The following is a 19,937-nucleotide window of genomic DNA, read 5'->3' as shown; positions in this document are numbered from 1 at the left end:
GCGCGAAATACGACATACTGCATTTCGCGCCGATGTGTTACCCAGACAGCACTGCATCTCCCTCTTTTCGTGAGGAAGGTACGCCGGACGCGCTGAAACACGCATGCGTGAAAGCAACGCAGTGCGGCGCGCACCTGCGAGTATATGGCAGGACCGGCGCCTGACGTGGCAACGCAGGTGGGACGCGATGAAATGAACGCTGGAAAACACGCGCACGGCGTCACGTCGGAATGTATTGGCGCCTTGACTGTGGCATATAGTCATGTTCTCACAAGACACGCATTTCAAGTTTATCATGTATCCACCAGTCATATACCTTCGTAATCCATTGACGTCACGTAAGACCAAATTTTGCATATGTGAAGTTAGCGAAACGGCCGTGAGCGCACTATCAGTGTGGCAAGTAGTCATGTTGTTACATGATAAGCATGTCGTGATTATCATGTTTGGATGTGTCATTTACCTATGTCGTCCGTTCGCCTCGCGTTATGCCGAGTTTGGTGCATGTGAAGCTAGCAAAACGGCCCCGAGCGCATAAGAAGTGTAGCATGTAGTCATATTGTTACATACCGCGCATCTCATGTTTATCATGTTTGCACCAGTATCATACTTTTGTCATCCATTCACATCCCGTAATACCAAATTTGGTATAAGTGAAGCTAGCGAAACGGGCGCCAGTCACCAGCTCATTATGAGTGTGGTATGTAGTCGTGTTGTTACATGACAGGCATCTCAATATGATCATGTTTGCACCAGTCACATACATTCGTCATTCATTCACGTATTATAATACCAAGTTTGGTGTATGTGACGCTAGCGAAACGGCCGCGAGCGCATCATGAGCATGGCATTTAGTCATGTTGTTACATGACACGCATATCTTAATTTTCATGTTAGGGTCTGTCGCTTGTGTTCGCTATGCAATCATGCCATGCCATACCATACCAGTTTTGCAACATGCCATGTGAACGAAACCACCGCAAGAGCTGCAGGACCATGAAATCTGAACCATGACATTCATGACATACATGTCATGATTTTCATGTTATGACTTGTGAAGTATGTTTTATATACAGTCATGTTTTACCATACCAAGTTTGGTATCGATACCATCATTGAAACGGCCAGGAGAGCTAAAAGTCGTAGGTGGATAGATAGATAGATAGATAGATAGATAGATAGATAGATAGATAGATAGATAGATAGATAGATAGATAGATAGATAGATAGAATAACTGATTGTCTTTGCGAATGGCGCGAAAACGTTACCGTACTTTAACAAGTTTTCTTTCAGGGGTTTATTCCCTGCACAATATATCTTATTTCTTATGAACGCAGTAATACAAGTTCCCATGGAGCGCATTTCTGAGGATTTAAGCACGCTATTATGCATAAAAACTTGCTGTTCTCTTCAAATGGTAAGAAGAGCGGACACCTCATTTCAATAAATTCAGATGTGTACATTTGTGTGTCGGCGCAAATCGAGCGTGAAATCTGCGCTCGTTCGATCCTTTGTCGGTGCTTCGTAAAACTAAGCTATTCTGAAACACTCTTGGCCCCAATTTAGTACAAATACTGAGCCCGGTAACTTGAATTTCAACGTCTATTATTTCGTTTTTATTCGTGAAACTATGTAGTGTACCTCTTAAAAAAATAACTGATTTCTAAGAGCATCCCACCGTTTTATTTTATTTATGATTTTTAATGGGGACAGTTTTGCCTTTTCTTGCAGCTGAAATGTACATTCAGCGGGGCTTGACTGAGTGCAAAATTGGCAGTATATGCGTTATAGATATTTCTTAGTGCATTATTTTTAACGTTATATAAACATGATGTGTGCGGGTGGCAAAATAACCATACCCACTACTTCCTTTTCTTTTTTTAACTTTTGCTATTCTGTCGAAACCTTGATATGCAAACTCTCCGAGCTGCTTCCCAAGAGATCACCGCAATCGGTGATGTAGGCTAATAAGTACAACCAATAACCTTGATATTCTTGTTTTCGTTTTATTCTTCTTCGTTTTCAATATTTACGTGGTCCTACGAATAATAAAGCGTAATATGAGTACATATTCACCAAACCTAATGTTATTGTTGTCAAAGCTCGCTTTTCACTGCTTGCAAAAACCTTTTCTTCAACATCAGCGAAAAGTAAAAGAGTTCATGTTTGCTCACGACGGGTCTGTCCTTCATATTCTGCGCGAAAAAACGCGTGTTCTTTGTGTATATAGCATTCTCGTGCATAGCACCCATTTAAACATTCAAGCTGAAGCATCTATACAGCACTGATTAAACACCAGTTCTGTTTCTGTATTCTTCATTTTTTTGTTCCATGACGAACGGGGCGAAACAATTAGGAGGAAGCGTATGGCATAAAGTGTTCAATATGCATAGTTGCCGTTCATGTTTGAGAACACGCCATAGTTGTCGGCGCAGTCGGCTAAAACAAAGCCGGCCCAACGAGTGGAATCAATATTGTTTTTGTGTTTGTTTTTGTTTTTTGTTTGATAAAAATTTTTGGGCATCTGAAATTGATTACGTTCATTCATAAGCTTAAGTTGATATTAAAGTGCGCCTTTGAGTCACAAACAGCCGAATAAGATTGTTTATGTTTTAAATTATTTGCTATACCTCGTGAGTGTACGCTGTAAATGTATGGGGTACGGCGTCATTCTTCATGGTAGCTGGCTCTCTGCCGTCGTCTACATAGCCGATGCTCTCCAGTCAGGATACGCGTTCTTAGAGACAAAACGTAGGTACATTTACTTGATGGAAGAGAAAAAGAATGCATACGTACAAAATGTCTGCAGCTTTTATAGCCTGTCGTTTCATAACACGGAGGTCCGGAGAAGGCTGTGACCACTGTTTCCGCGAATCAAGCCACTTGAAAAGTGCCCCCTCCCCTCCACACACACTCTAAAATGGTGCTGACATTGGACCACTCGGCTGATGGGGAACATGGGCGAAAGTGTCCAATAAGCTGCACGAGCGCACCACACAATGTGGCATCCGACCTCCTCCTTAAAGACATTGGGGCAGAGTCAGGTGGAGGGGGAAAGCTGAGCTCCCCTGAGGCGCAGACAGCCGCTGACACGAACGTAAGCAGCGGTCCATATGACTGCGTTCATGGAGTGTTTTAGAACCTTCTAGAACACTGCAGCTCGAGTGCTCAATTCCTGAGAGCTGCTATGGCGGCGTCATCCCACGCTACACCCCACGCTACTGAACATACGGCGCTTTGTCAGGACCCCGCGCATGCGAGAATGGCTGAGTTGAAATGTTGAATCATTAAGAACTGCAACAGTGACGCTGTCTTATGCTGTTCAACCCCACCCAACAAAGGGTTGTTCGCGACGATTCCGTCGAGTTCCTTGTAACCCGACCACAGCTAACTGCCTGCTCCACCTGCAGGAGAGCGTCGTGCTTTGTGTTACCGACCAAGCGCCGACATCGGGCTGAAAGCATTCTCGAAGACAGGCTCAGGCACGATGGCGTCTCCTGCGACGAATTGCCGGGCCATATGTAACAGCCTCTCTGAATTTAAAATAACTAGAGGTGGTAATCTAGTAAGTTTGACTTTTATTTATTTTATTGCGTGTTTGAACGTTCGAAAACACCGATTCACTTAGAAGAAATCTCACTTATTTCATTCAACATCACTATCGATCACATAAACACGCTTCATACTACTAGCAATTCCAAAACTCCAACTAGATTCATATATATATATATATATATATATATATATATATATATATATATATATATATATATATATATATATATATATATATATATATGTATATACCACCTCCTTGGCGCTGTCAATTGCGCTAGCATTTTAGCCAGCAGAGCATTTTACGTTGGCGCATCAAAAGTAAACGCACCACGAAAGGCGAAGTAGGTTTGGTATAGCAATAAAATATTCCTAAGGCACCTCGCACGCACGTGCATGCTAACGTCAGAGTTGGGTATGATGACACGATATTTTTCAGTTGCCAACTATGTTTATATTCTTAAAACAGGGTTAAACATACAGAACAAGCTCTGTAGAACAAACTGTTTTGCAGACATTTATACTGTAGCTACGTATCTATCGACAATCAAGTGTCCCTTCTTTTTTTTTCTTGTTAATGTAACTTCAGAAGTGCCCTTTGTGAGGGACCCCCAAATCACAAACGTGCCTGTGTACAATGAAGTACTGTTGTGACCATTGCTACCTGTCGCAGTATTCAGTTCATGGCGAGACTTGCGTCGATGTCGATGTAACGTAAATAAAGGCGTATGCACCGGCCTACGCTGCACGCGTGTTTACCTTTTAAATGACAAGCATTTAGTGCTATGTTATGGGACCTCCTTCTGTATATACTACCTCAATGCGTGTATATTTTTTGCGACAAATAAAAAAATAATAAAAAAATTTCTTAGCGAACTTTGACGACCTTGAGTGTATCTATCTATCTATCTATCTATCTATCTATCTATCTATCTATCTATCTATCTATCTATCTATCTATCTATCTATCTATCTATCTATCTATCTATCTATCTATCTAGCCGCCTACATTTGGGTGCTTTCGTGGTCACCCTCCTAACTTGGCGTGAATCAAAATTAGCATGGGAGGGAAAGATGGTTCGATGAATATGACGCGCTGGTCACAATGGCGTCGCGTATGTTGTCAAACACTTCCTGCTAAACAGTGGCACATACCCACGGGTCAGTATGTGCTACTGGTATGCGGGTATGTGCCATAGGTGATAGACACTTAGTATCTGTTCAGGAACTACGAGAACAGAAATGGGAAATTTTAACGCGCGAGTGTTAAGAAATACCCGACATAGAGCGTTTATCAAACGAATGCAATAAATAAATGTCAGTGTCCCAACTGAAATCAAACCCAAGCATTCTGCGTGTCAATGAAGCATTTTACCACAGAGCTACACCAGGTCTCAGAACTACTTTTTAAGTGGACGCTAATCTTCGTGAAACAAAAATAGTGGTTTGCAGGGCTGCCTACCCAATTTTATAAACAATATATATGTACTCATTTGATACAGCCGTCACGTCGGGTTAACGTAAATTATGGTTAGTTTTCATTCGCTGAGGTTGATTTATGTAGCAGTGTCCAGGGCCAGCATCCTCGCGAGCATCAGCGCTTCATATCAGCTTCTGGTGTGCTGATACGCATGTTCCAGTTGGCATCGTTGCGCAAGTGCAAACAAGCGGTTATATAAACATCTGCAACCCTTCAACCTATATATGTGCATGCAACATTTGTACACATATTTAACATCATTTCATGTCGTGTCGGTCAATAAAAAAATTACAACACGGTCACCTTCTCTCCGCATGCTTCGCATAACGTCGATTTCCAGGTACAAGGGTTCTGCGGAATTTTTTTAACGCTAAAGCATTGGAAATCTCGTTTCTCAGAAATTTTGATGTCGGTGTCAGCGTTCGTGTTGGTGGTGCCGTCATTTCTTGTGAGCGAAAAATCATCGTATTTTGCGTGACAGACAAGTCGATAAATATGCAAATAAAATGAAGAATAAAATTTCTTAGTCTAAGTGAGGTTCAAACCGGGGTCATTTGGCTGGCAAGTGGTTGTTCTACTACAAAGCAGTGCATCTTTATGTAATTACAGTGAAAATAAATTCCTCTGCTTGGAAATGCATTGAAAGTAGCTTTCATCTGTACAAAAAGACGCGTGCTGTATACATTGTTCACAGTGCAACATGTATAATCAAATTAATAATGATTGGTACAAGCGTACAGTGAGATCGTGCGTCAAAACATGTGGTTATCATGACTACATTGTTTAAAGCGGACCAGCCACTACAACAGGTACACGTGTTACTGAGCATTTTCTTTTAAGGCCACGTAGCGGGTGCATAGCAAGTTCGAAAAGATTTCGAACGCACAATTTCCCGTGGATTAAAGCATTCTCATTACAAAGAAAGTAGCCGTATGCGAAAGCTTCGCTGACACAAGTCGTCTTGAAGTCTCTACACACAAGGAACAGTGATACCGCTATCGCAATAAAGTTTCAAAGGTAACGCTTAAGGGTCTCCCCCTTTTTGGAATTTCGCTATGCTCAGAGAGGGGAAGAAGAAGAAATGGGGAAGCGGGAGAGGGAGATTAACATGGTATTTTTTTGCCACAATGTTTTTTAAAAATCAATATTTTTATTTTGCCTTTCACTGCTGATGTGCCATTTCTCTTCACACGCGACTAGTTTAGTGTTCCCGTCATTGAGTTAGGTAGCAGTTCAACATGGTCAACCGAAAAACTACCGCCAAAGCCGTAAACACAAGGACGCGGAAGTCAAGCTCGCGTGTACACTTCGTTCTTGAGACAGGCAACACGACGCGAGCAATAAATGAGGAAATAAGAGCCGGGTATTCAAAAGATGGCACCTCAGAGTGATCCCGCGATAGGAACTCGAGATGTTTGCCCATCACGGCTCTCAGACAATGGCAAATGCAGATTGGAAGAAAATAAGATTAGGCGATCCGGTAGCGAAAGACTCTTATTACGAGGCTAGAGCGGCTTCTGTTGGCCATGCGAACAATTGTACATTGCAGCCAGCGGAGGAGAAAGTGTAGTCTATAAAATAACGTGAAAAATGGCATGATAGCACATGTAGAGGCATTGTATTCAGTGAGTTTTATGCTAAACACTATTTAGGAGCATGCGATATCATGGTAATTCTCTTTTTGCAGCGAAAGGTGTTATAAGATGACAACAAGAGCCACGTGCACCATTGTCCGCCGCCGCCGGTGTCCGTAACCACAATCACGAGAAATGATAAAAAACGAAGTAAATAAAAACATCTCGCACACAATGAGATTCAAACACGGGTTCCCTGCGTACTAGCTCAGTATTCTACCACAGTCACGCTGGTGCTTGAAACTCCGTTGCAAACTGGCCTTAGGGAGGCTCGATGTCGGGAAGGAAACCACGTTAATACGAGTAATAGAGCGCTTTAGAACACCGAAGGAACGACCAGGCGCCACACAATGCGAATTGTGCAACTAGTGGGTTATCGAATGCTCTAGCCTGTTACAAAAGCTTCAGGCTTGATTGCTCACCTTCTTCAGCCACAGATTAAAAAATGCACAAAATTACTTACGAACGTGTAGCGGGTACCACGCTTCTTCGCAAAATGACAAAGGATGGCATTCTAAATGCCTTCTCACTACACAAAACGTATGATCATTTATGGTGAAGTGGGAACCCTGCAAGTGCGATTGTAGCAGTTATCCAAAAAGTGCATAAAAAGACTCTGAAAGGCCGCTCTTCCAGCATTTGCTGTGGCTGTGCTACACGTTACACCCAGGCCTGCCGATTTTTCGTGAAAAGTCAGATATATCACCTCGCTGTTACCCTGCCTGTGCACAGTAACTTCTACCTACCTACTTTATCTAGGAGTACTTAGGTTGGTCTAGTAAGGCGGGACCTGCTCCAAGTTAACCAGCACCAAAACCGTGATGAACAAACGACTTCCCAGGAAAGCATCACTGGTCTCGTGTGTTCGCGTTCTTCCTTGGTCGTCTTGTTTGCGCTGGTCATCGCTCCTTCAGTAAGATACGAAAACGAACGTACGCAGTGACTGAGTAAAAAAGACTGGTTGAATATATTATGAAAAGTTAATAGGTTTAATTAGGGCAACAGTCTGCAGAAGCTAAGTACAATCGGGGCAGTGGCTTAACGCTAGAGCATTCTTCGTCGTTGTTTCTGTCACTCCCAAGCTTGTTATTGTTATTGTGAGAGGTTAAGAAAAGTAATTTTCGTACGATACTGATTGCCTCACCGGGATAGAGTTCCGTTCTACATTTTCGAGCTGAACCTGCTCAGGTGTAGCTAAAATTGTGTGCTCATGTTAAAAACGCCCTCATCCGCCTTTGAAACTCACATGGCATACAGACAAAAAACGAAGTGTTTTGCCACGGAGTTCACTCAGACGTGACAACTTCCTGATTCCGGGTGTGTTCTATATATACTCATAATGGTGAAAAGCAGTTGATTCGAGACTCACGAATGCAACAAATATACTCCGTACTCATATATGATTATTCATAATCCACAGTCTATTCCATATGGCTCCGTCGGAAGAAAGCTTTCAAAAAAAATATTCAGTGCCACGCGCAAAAGGGACAGAAGGAGAAAATACACAGACCCGGTGAACTTGAAAACTGCCACGACATGTTCAGCGGCTCACGAAAGTTTCAATCTGCATACCATAGTGGAGGAATCGGTTTCTTCGAATAAGATATGATCACAGACCGAAACGGTATACCCAAGTGCACAGCGAGCGTTCTGGCGATATGCTCAGGCCCGACTCCTTCCCGTTTTCTCGCAACAAGCGTTTCCGACGTTAATTGAGCACTGCACTCTACCACTTATCGATGTTTAGTATTGCTAACAGTGTTTGCGTCTTAACCAAACCATATTTTGGTTCTCCGTTTGGTACAACGGTTTTTCACCAGATCTCGGAAGTTTCAACCCGACAATTTGCCTGGTTGGCGGGCGCTTGGATGGATAGCATTTCGACTCGACAGTAGCACATTGGGCTGACTACCCTAGCTTTAGCAGCTCCGGCTGCGAAAATTTCCTGCGGTGAGCTGTATAGACTGAATGACTCCACAATGTCTTTTCGCTTTTGAAGCTTCTGTATAGGCCCCTTTGCTTCCGAACACTGACGCAGAAACGTTTCCCGAAGAGGAACTTGATTACCTTGGCAATACAGACAAGCGCCACGCAATAGGATGTCAAACATTACTGCCAAAAACGAATAGGCGAGCTCAATGTCAAAAATTCTAATCTCTTTGTACACGTCACACTGAAACAAGCTGGCGGAGAGACCAGGCTGAATGTGGAGACCTAAATGACGATAAGGTGGCTATCCACGTAGGGATGATCACGGAACATTTCCCGAACATTTTGTGTGAAATTTATTGTAATCGTTAAATTGTAAATAAATAAATAAATAAATAAATAAATAAATAAATAAAAAAATAAATAAATAAATAAATAAATAAACAAACGGATATACAGTAAATCCAGCAAGTTGCGTATGAAAAGCAGCCACTGGTAATGCGACACGTCGTGTTTCTCCAGGCCTTACGTGGTAATGTTTACCTCCTTCTATGAGGGCTTCACTTCATGCAGTGATGACATTTTCGGAGTGGTGCTGATGCTATCGCACTCTGCGGATTCGCACGAAGGTATGTGTGACCTCAAACTCATCGTGCAGAGTTACAACACAAATGACACTAAACTGCATTCTATTCACACTTCGTTATTGCAGGTGGAATTCCTTTTCTGCATAGACACTGTAGTGTGTCTCTTCAATTGCAATGAACTGGTACTTTGCAAAGTCGATACATCGTCTAAAAATTTTTTAAAAACGCAGCATTTGTTTCAAAAGTATTCAGCTGTATTTCATCAGCTACTGAATTCGCATTCAATATGCGGCGCGTTAAGCTTGCGCAGCAACTGCGTGCATGCGCTATTAAAAAGTAGCGTAAAAAGAAAATGTAGAAAGGCCAACCAGTCACAATAAAGGGAAGGAAGCAGAAGTTAGCTTGCCAAGTGAGTGAAACGCCATATACAACATATCTAAATGCAGATGATCAGCAGCAAGTATTTGCCATTTTACGTACACACCACGGTTTCTGTAATTATTTAGATTTGTGTTTTTTCTTAACATAAATACTTCGCATAAGAAATATCGTATACCGTGTAAAATTCTTGATTATTAAAGAAGAAAAGAATACACAGGAAGAAAAAGAAAGACGCGGATATTAACCAGTCTTGATTATTAAAAGTCAAAAGTTGAAATATGCTCTCGACACCTTTGTTGTTGTTTTTCTTCTTTTTTGTAGTACCATTTTCAAAAAGTCATTTTCAAAAGGCAATAAACGGAAATATTCTGCGGCACATGAGACCGGAAGGTTACGTGCTGGTCTTTCTTAGTTGGTTACTTGATGACGCTGCACGTGAAATAAAGTACCCGAAGCATGTCCGCACTTTTCTCATCAGCACGAAATCCTTGCCTTGCTTGGACCCGCTCTATCCGCTGCCCTGTTGGAAAAAACCAGCGAAAATATCATCTTTGTCTCTGTTTTTTTTTAGCTTTAACTGCACGTGCTGAACGTGTCAAAGAAGCAATCTGCGTCTGGCCCGTGTACTTCTCGCACAGTTCGAAATGAATGGCACAGTTTGTCTATTACAATGCGCGTACGCCCAAACCGACAGCTTCAACAAGGTGGCGCTGAACCATACAGACTGACGCAGGGAACCGTTGCGCTCTCGATGCTGCCGCTTTACAAACCTTTCGATCTCTAATTTAACAGCGCCTCGGACGGCGCAGCAGGCGGTGAGACTTCCCTGGTGGAACTCCCGGCAATGGTTTTGACAGCACCAGGCCTTGCTGGCTGGTTTACAGCTTATTGAATGCTTGTGCAACCGAGCCTCTGGAGGCTGAGCGTTTTCACGATCCACTAAAGCCGTATCGTGCTTCGTTCGGTGTAGGTCTGAGCTTATAGGAGGCCTGAATGGAAGGCTTGCCCCGGTATTCCTGCGAGGCAAGCGTTCGTGCTCATCTAACGACGCCACTCGTAAAGTAATATTCCGATAACCATTCTTGTTTCTTTGTTTGTTTTATTTTCTTGTCTGTTTGTCTACTCAATCTAATAAGCCACTACACTTTTGCATGTTGGTGCCACTTTGAGAGAGATCGGCCTTAGTTATTCAGAATGTACGCTCGGCACTAAACAATGTAGCACATTTTCTTTTTCACGCGAGTGATGCAGTCCACTTTGGTATGTGAAATGGCGCATGCATGTATACACAAAGCGGAAGCACTTGAGCTGTCGGATACAGTTCGATAAGCATCGAATATGATCGTTTTTATTGTGTCACAGACGCAATTTCTTTGTGCCGACGAGAACGAAGGCTATAGTGAGTAATACGAGAGTTTTTCTTCGGTTACTCCATCAGCTATAAATTTATGTTGCAAAGAACTGATGAAATAGATTCACGTTATGCCATTACTTTCGATTATTTTATGAGTTCAATCTCAGTGATTCATAAAAACTACTTGAACAAACAGTTATTCTGGTTTTGCTGCCTCTAAATTGAGCATCTTAAGAAAAACTCTAAAGGTAATTACGTCCGTGCAATGGGACTGTTCAATAGTTTGGCTACATTATTGTTTAACTCACAAAAACTTGACAAAGATGTCATAATGCAGTCCTGACATGCAATAACTTTTCGGTATTTCCGCAATAAGGCTCCACGCGCTTTCAGCGAATTTCAGCACATCTGTATACTTTCATGAATATAAAGTTAAATGCTTCAAACGTAAGTATTCGACGGCATACTCGTGCGGGTAAACTCGAGATGCAACCGAACAGCGGCTAAAAAAGTGGAATGCTGCTGACTCTTCGGATAAAGCGATGGAGCCCTCGCCTAAGCGAAACCACGAGCACAACGACGAAAGGCATCCATTTCGCTAATTTATTATCACTTATTTATACGCGCTGCGATTAAGTTCTGCAGGCCGAGTGACAGCGGCCGGGCTGTCGAGCCGACATTTTCAACCGAAGCGAGACATTCTTGCTTTAATTTCTGAAGAGCTTTTTCACCGAACACTACCGTTTTACCGTACACTAAGCCCTCCGCATTCCACATACCGGATGGAATGTGAAAACAATCACCATTTGAGCAAGAAGAGAACGTTACTTGGAAAAGAGCACGGCCCGTGCGTGCGCAATTTCTCCAACAGGAGTGCACGTCCAGAGAAACGGGTATATTCAGACCAGCGGATGTGGAGGCCGAGGTGAGCGAATCTGCAGTTTCGCGCTGATCGCGAAGCGCTCAAGCATGCAAAGCGTGTACTCGCGGGATATACCCTAAAAAGACACCCTACAGCGCGCTGGCCATGAGAGAAGCCTTTAGTAAGATTCACTGAGGCTCCATCCCGTGCACCACTTAACATGCAAGTCGACCTCGCCTGAACTGCGAGAAGAGGTCAAAGCCGCAGCACTTTGGCGAGTATACTCTACGAGTCGGAATTCGTCGACTGCTCAGGGTTGGCAATACAGCCTTGAGAGCGCTGGTGAATCTGAGCTATATTTTAAGCTTAGGAGAACCGAGCTTTGGGCGAGTTGGTATTCCATTGTGGATAGCTTTTCACGCAAGGAAAAAAAAAGCGGACAAGAAGGAAGAGAGCACCGACAGGCGCAGACTAACAATTTAAGTTTATTTTCAAAGAAACAAACATATAAAGCAAAGGCTACTGTGTATGATTACAGGTTGGCGGATACAATATCTATCTCGAGTTTATGAAGGTTTACCGATGTCCTCGCCACACATACGTCACCAGATCCATAATTGAAAAAGGCCTGAATGGTCTCTTCGATAAATCAACCAAAGAAACTCTCTTGAAGGGCAGCCTTCGTTTAATACTTGCCTGCATTGTAAAGATTGTAGATGTCATGCTTTACTAAATGAAACGGTAGTGTTGTCGAGGCTAAAAGGTAGCGCCATGCGAGAGATCACTGATGCCTTTTAGGGCCGAAGGTCCTTACGCCGTGGGTTTTACGTACCATGTTGTAGTCGTAGTAGCCAGCTTTCAAGGTCATAAAGTTTCACTGCACGTCAATAAAAATGGTGTCACAGTCTAACCACCGAGTGAATGATGATGAGTGGGGCGGAGCTTCCGTAAGTTCGCCCATGCTTCCGTGCGTCCGTCAATCTGTGAGTCCACCAATGCGTCCGTCAATCCGTGAGTCCATCCATCCGTCCATCCGCCCATCGGTTTGTCCGTCTGTGCGTTCGTCCGTGCGTCTGTCCGTGGGTCCGTCCATGCGTCCACTCGTCCGTCCGTACGCTTTTCGTTAGCATTCCGTTCGTTCGTTCATACGTATGACTGTCTGCCTGTCTGCCTGTCTGTCTGTCTGTCTGTCTCTCTGTCTTTCTGTCATCCATCCGTCCGTCCATGTGTCAGTCTGTGCTTTTGTCCGTACGTCCATTCGTTCACCATTCTTTCGTCTGTCTGTCTGTCTGTCTGTCTGTCTGTCCATGCATACATATCTCCGTCCGTGCGTCCCGCTGGACGCCTCGCACCACTCATCATCATTCACTCCGCGGATATGCTCTGAATTTTTTTTTGTAGATAAGTCCGGTGACGTATGTGGGAGGAGGCCATCGGAAAACCTTCATAAACTCGAGAGAGATTATCTAACCGCCAAACTGTAATCATAACCACGTGTCTTTGCCTTTTTTTATGTGCGTATTTTTTTGAATGTATACGTCAATTGTTAGTCTGCGCCTTTGTGTGTTCTTTTCCTTCTTGTCCGTTTTTTTGCGCAAAACACCTATATTTTAACCACGAGTTCAGCTCACATTCCCTCGTGGCATTCCGAATGCGAAAAAAGCAGGCACAAAAATAATAATAAATGGGTGCCGCTTTCTTACATGACTTTATCGAAAGTGCAGTCGGTATAGGCTATCTAGCCTTGATTCTCTGCAGTGGAATTGTTCGGGTAGATCTCCTTTCACATATCTCGCTGCTCAAAAGTATTTTTACTGTGCGTGTAAAAAATAAGACAACCATTTCAGACGTTGATGTCGGAAGATATACACGGCGTTTTTTTTAATGCGAATCATTTTTTAGCGAACTTCGGCGACATTGAGCGTATCTATCTATCTATCTATCTATCTATCTATCTATCTATCTATCTATCTATCTATCTATCTATCTATCTATCTATCTATCTATCTATCTATCTATCTATCTATCTATCTATCTATCTATCTATCTATCTATCTATCTAGCCGCCTACGACTACTTTAAGCTCTCCTGACCGTTTCGATAATGGCATCTTTCATAATTGGTATCGCATAACATCTCTGTATGACGAACATACGTCACTAGTCATAACATGAAAATCATGACATCTGTGTCATGAATGTCACGATTTACATTTTATGGTCTTGCTGCTCTTGCGGTGGTTTCTGTCACATCACAGATTGCAAAACTGCTATGGTATGATATGACTGCGTGACAAACAAAAGTGAATACCGTACCGTAGAAATCTTGACATGCATGTCATGTAAGTCATGACCACACGCCACGCTCTTGGTGCGCTCGCAGGCATTTTGCTAGCTTCCCATATGCCAAATTCGGTATTACGGGACATGAATGGATGACGAAGTTATATGACTGCTGAAAACATGATTATCATGAGATGCGTTCATTTAAGAACATGACTACATGCCACGCTCATGATGCGCCCACGGCCGTTTCACTAGCTTCACATACACCATACTTGGTATTACGGGAAGCGAATGGACGTTGAAGGTAAATGACACGTCCAAACATGATAATCATGACATGTGTGTCATGTAAAACATGATTACATGCTACGCTCAAGGCGTGCTTGCGGCGGTTTTGCTGTCTCCGCATATACCAAATTTTGTATTACGTGACGTGAATGGACGACGAACACAAACGCCAGGCGCAAACATGATAATCATGACACAGAAGTGATGTATGGCATATCATACGTCCACCTCATAACATTGTGCTGATTTTAAAGTGACATATCAACTTTCTCATTCGCGCTTCGCATATCAAAGATTCCCACTGTACGTGGTATCTGCCATCTTTTTTCAATCTAGCATTTTTTTTACCTATGAACGCACTGTTTACTTTTATAGACTTATTTTGTGTTACCCAGCTAGGAATAGCTGCAAGCTGGACAGACTGTTCCTCGGGTGTAGCGTCATCGAGGCACCAGTTTGTTTTTGTTTTTTGTTTTTCGTTTCAGAAGGAGAATATAGTTCAAGGGAAAAGGAAGGCTGCTGCATCGCCTACTTTCAATTACAAAGCAAGCACATAAACTCTCATTTGCGACTAATAGCGACTTAAAAAAACCGAACGTTGGGCGAGTTGGCTTTCTATTGTGGATGTTATTTTTTTGAGCAAAATGCAATCAATAATGTCGGCTAATATATAGCTTCATTGCTAAGCATAGATGGCACCCTAATAAATATTTAGAGCGGCTTTTATTGTTTTGTGGCATCAGTGAACTTCGTTCAGACAAGGTCCACCTCTCGTTTGACACGCAAACGTTCTATGTTCGTACCAGTGTCCATAAATATTAACCTAATTGTTCACCATCGTTCTATATCATAGGCAAAAAAAAACAGTTGAAAAAAAGTGTCTGAATAAAAGTTTACCAGTAACACAGCTTAAGTGAGTATCATGTGCTACGAAGGAGAAGTAAGAGCAAAGGACTGCGCTGAACTTTTGTCTACGTCTGCAACCAGCCTCCTTAAGCATCCTTTAATCTCCGCGCTTTCCAGAGTGAAATGAACATGCAAGCACCTTCAGCTCATGTGCCAACACACCTCTTTCGCTGCACTGCACTAAATCTTTCTTTTTATCAAATTTCAAAGCCGTTCAAATCCATGGTAATCTATCTGAGTACCATATCCAACTTTTTTTTTCACAGAATTTGAAAGTGAGGGTGTCATATACTTTGAGTGGTAGCGTTTTTTTTTTCTTGATTATGTTGTAAATGACGTATTGCCGCCAACTTTTATATCTTTCATACAATGGCTCACGACAAAAAAAATGGGAGAAACGTGTCCACGTTGGCCCCGGTTCACCCTAAAATTTTCCAGTATTTTTGTTTGTGTGTTTTATTTTTTTCACAGCGCGAACACTACGCTGCTCTGCTAATCCCAGTGACGGAGCCGCGCCTGTCAGACATCCCATGAGGCACCGCTGCCTGAAGGAGCTTTCCTTCAAACACGAAAAAAAAAGTAGCCGCACCAGACAAGTGAACCTCGCAAAAAAATTTAAAAAAGCTAGTGGACCAAGGAGTTCCGCAAACAAACAAACGAATTCAGAAGCATTCGCCTAAAGCCTCAGCCTATCCCAAGAGTTGAGCGAGCTTTAACGATTTGAGGGAAAAAAAAGACTCCCGGGAACTGCCGGTGAAGCACCGCTCTTTTTTTTTTCTAGAGCTCAAACAAAAAACTGCGAGAGGCATTCCACCACTTTAAGGCCTATTTGTGTTGGTCAGGGAACAACACCGAAAGGAGAGACGCCTATGTGCTGAAGAAAGAAGGCAAGTCACCTAAGGTGGCGGGATTTTATACTGGGAGAAAGTTGGTTAGGAAGTGCACATAACAAGCAACAGAGAACGCGAATGTGGCTCTTTGCGACGAGAACTCTTTCACGTTATGAAAGTCGAACTCTCTAGCCTGAATCTTTACGGTTTAGCGATCTTCAAAGCATTACAACAAATAATCAGTCAACGTGCTTTCAAAGTGTCAGGCAGGAAAAAATTTCTGCAGTAAAGTTCACTCTTACTCTTTTACGAAAAGTTATATCTTATGTCCCCTTTAAAATTCCGCACGTAAAATTCCAGTGCCTCACTGAAGGTTCCATAAAGGCGCAGCTGGCCAGAAACTTTAGTGCCCTTACATTTCACTTTTCGCGTTATATTGCGTCACTTTATGCTTGAATCACTTGAACGCCTCTGTATCACTCTTTCATCAAAAAGCTTACTTTTGTCTGTACAAGTCCGCTGAACAGACAGAAAGCTTCGCCCAATTTCAGTTTTCTGTTCGATTCTAGCGTCAGTGATTTCAAAACTCGTATTGTCAATAGGAATGCCGCGAGCCATGGTTTGTGGCAGGTCTATTCGTTTGCATAACTTTTTATGGCATTTGTGAACTTTCTTTCGATGTAACAACATTCTAGTTAACCTCTTTTAGGTATATTTTATTCGGGAGAAATTCTTGCAGTGCAAGGATGTATAAACAATAAAAGAAAAATATGAGCGACAATGACGCAGGGGAAAAGTGTTCCCAGACGACAACGCTACTCCCTAATGACAAATTTTAGCGCATCAAAAAAAAAAGGAAGTTTTGTCAGCCTAAGAAAGGTGTTTCCATCCATTGTCAGCATCAGCTCTTACACAGCTCACCATACTTATATTGTACGAGAAGTACCAATACTGTACAGCCGCTCATATTTTTAACCTGAATGTGCCAGCATCACCCATCAAGTCTATAAGTGGCGTTTAAACCAGCACAGTGGAAAAAAGAACGAGAATACGTGCATGGCTGCGATGAAAAGTCTTCCCTGTCCTTCGTCATTTATTCCTCCTAGTCCTCCTTGTGAAGCTGTCTTTTGCAAGACTGTTCCAAGAACTGGGCATCAGGACGCCCGAAACAGGCGCTTACAGACTCGGCGTTCGATGCTCGCGTGTTCAGGTTAAAGAAAGTGGTGAATGTACACACGTCTACAGCGACGGTTCTGTTCTGCCGAATAGCTCAAAAGCAGTTCTCGTGATATCAATGACTGCCTTAACTATTGACAGGTGAACCAACAACATCAACCCTAGCAGATCTTGCAGTACTTCGCCGACACGCTGCTTTTCATAATTACCGAAATGACAAAAAGATTGACGATTGTCTGCAACTCCGAGCCAGTACTTCAGTCTCTTTTGTCGACATTACGCCGTGGTCTGCACGAATAGTTGATATTTGAGACTACAGAGATGCTACACTCCAAAACCAAGAAAGAATACCTCGTTATATTTCAGTGGCTATAAAGTCCCTGTGGATTTATCGGTCTTCATCGGCCCAATCAAGCTGCCCCTTCATCCCATACAGAATACCACGTCCTATCGATACCAATTTTTAGGATTGGCGCTACGAGGAAGCTCCGTATGCTCACACGCCAACGCTCCACGTTCGAGCTTCCAACCAGAAAGCGACGAAGGTGCCGCTAAAGTTTCTGTGGTCAACCGGACTCGCTAAATGGCTTTGATATTTCAGTGCTTGCTTTGTGTGCTTCTTTTAAAGACGGTAGTCTTTCCTGGGAACCTTCGACGAAAAAATCTTGGTCTGTCTGTCTGTCTGTCTGTCTGTCTGTCTGTCTGTACATTTGTCTGTTTGTCGGCCCTAACGATACCTCAAACGGCAACAAACGGCCAACCCCATCCGCAGCAACTGCCAATATTGCTCAAGGTTTAACGTTCATAGTTGTGCGATTGTCAATTAAAAGTAATTATTGCACATATCTTAGGCGCCAAAACAACGCTTCGATGTTTTCTATGTCTGCCTTTATACTAGAAGAGGCACACACAAGTAACTCTAGAGAATGTAGCGTTTAATCGTGCTGCGCTGGCAGTGCAACGCGATGCTCAAAAAGGTGTTTCGAACGCTTTGCTACGACGTCATGGCGGTGGCACCTGCCCGGTGCTTTGCGTTCTACACCTTATCACCTCCGAGACTGGCGCACATCTTTTTCCGCGGGCTGCACACTTTCGTTTTCGAAGATAACTGCCTGATGGCAGTTGTGTCTAACGTGCCTCGATGCGCTCGTTCGCCTCCGCTACACGCTCGAGGCGTTCTAACGCAGCGCCTGCAGAATACCATTCACCGATTTTCTTGCGCAGAACATCAAATAAACGTTTTGTTCACTCTCTCCAGACGCAAGACTATCGTCTTTCGACGACATTTGCGGTGTAACATGCAGATTTGGAACCAATTATTTTCTTATATAAATTATCCATTCTCTTTTCTTTTTCTTTACATTTCTACTTCCTCTTACCTCTTCCGTAGTTAAGGGCAGCAAACCAGAAAATGTCGTTCTGATTAACCTCCCTGCCTTTCCCTTATAAGCTCTCTTACTCTCTCACAAGCATGAACAATTGCGTTATTTGAATTCAACGTCTAGCCTTCGACTTCCGTCAATATATTATGATGTGAGGTTTTCTCTCCTAAACAACGATATGATAACGAGAGACCTACTAGAGGAAGGCTCCGGAAATTGACTTCTGTCAAGGCGCCAACGAGGCCACCTACGGTTCTGATCAAACTATGGTTGCACGTTGCGTTTACCCGTGCGTGTGCATTCCGCACAGGGATGGCCGACACCGATACCTGCGTACACTGCGCGGATGAGGAAAGGATTCGACATGTTCTGTGCGATGGCCCGAAGAACAGTACACGAAAATAAAACCTTTGTAACTCACTCAACAAGTCGGAGGAAAGGATTCGACGCCGTCGTCCAGACGCAGTTTTGTTTAGGTGTTTGAAATAGCGATATATGGAGAAAGACAAGTTGAGAGAGCAAATGATTCGCCAATTAACATAGCGAGAATATTATTGTTGACATACTCGCACGTAAGTATTTGGTGGATGTTGCTTTTAGGTATGTGCAGGAATGTTCGAACGGAAGCTGCATCCCACAAGCACCAAATTGCACCACTTATGTAGAGTGTCTGAATTTTGGTTTTTTTCTCTTTATGTCCGCTTCTAAAAAACTGAAGATGATCGCATACCGATTCGCCCAACTTTCAACGATATTTACGCACTTAGTGCGTATGCAATAGACCATGTCTCCCCAGAGCGGGCTCTTGTTCCGCCAACACGAAATCTTTCACCAAAGCATTCATAGAAAGTGTTCTGTTACATTCAATCTCCGCTCTACTCTCATTTTGTTCGAATCGGCAACAGTACGACGCGAAACCCAAGATCGACTAGTTACAGATCAAGAAACATGGAGGCTAGTTGATAATACATGCTTACAAAAACACAAAACTACGCCTAAGAAGAGGCACAGGAAAGAAATGGACAGGGTGTGCGCAGATCATCCTGTCCGGTGTTTCAAATTCCGTGCAAAGAAATCCAAGTCTGTTCGAAACACACACCACATTCTGAAGCGAGCTGAAGGTTCAGCCTTCCAAGAAACCTTTGTAAATTATTATAAGGCATTCTCTGCATGTCCTGAGCCGAGAAAGTAGTGTTTTAATGCGCACGCATTCAACAAAATACTGTAAGGTGTACTTCGCGATTCCAAACGTATGTTGCGAAGGTAATTCATTTTGACCATACAGAC

General features: G+C 43.0%; 1 protein-coding gene across 1 annotated transcript in view; it reads right to left on the bottom strand.

The window, feature by feature from the left end:
• The window catches only part of Ac76E (adenylate cyclase type 2 Ac76E), a 770,909-nt gene that overhangs the window by 635,675 nt on the left and 115,297 nt on the right, over positions 1–19,937 (bottom strand). The gene's annotated exons all lie outside the window — the stretch shown is intronic.

This window comes from Rhipicephalus microplus, chromosome X (assembly GCF_043290135.1).
Source record: "Rhipicephalus microplus isolate Deutch F79 chromosome X, USDA_Rmic, whole genome shotgun sequence".
Classification (NCBI taxonomy): domain Eukaryota; kingdom Metazoa; phylum Arthropoda; class Arachnida; order Ixodida; family Ixodidae; genus Rhipicephalus; species Rhipicephalus microplus.
Note: the sequence above shows the minus strand (reverse complement) of the source record. Positions and strands in the feature narration are given on the sequence as shown.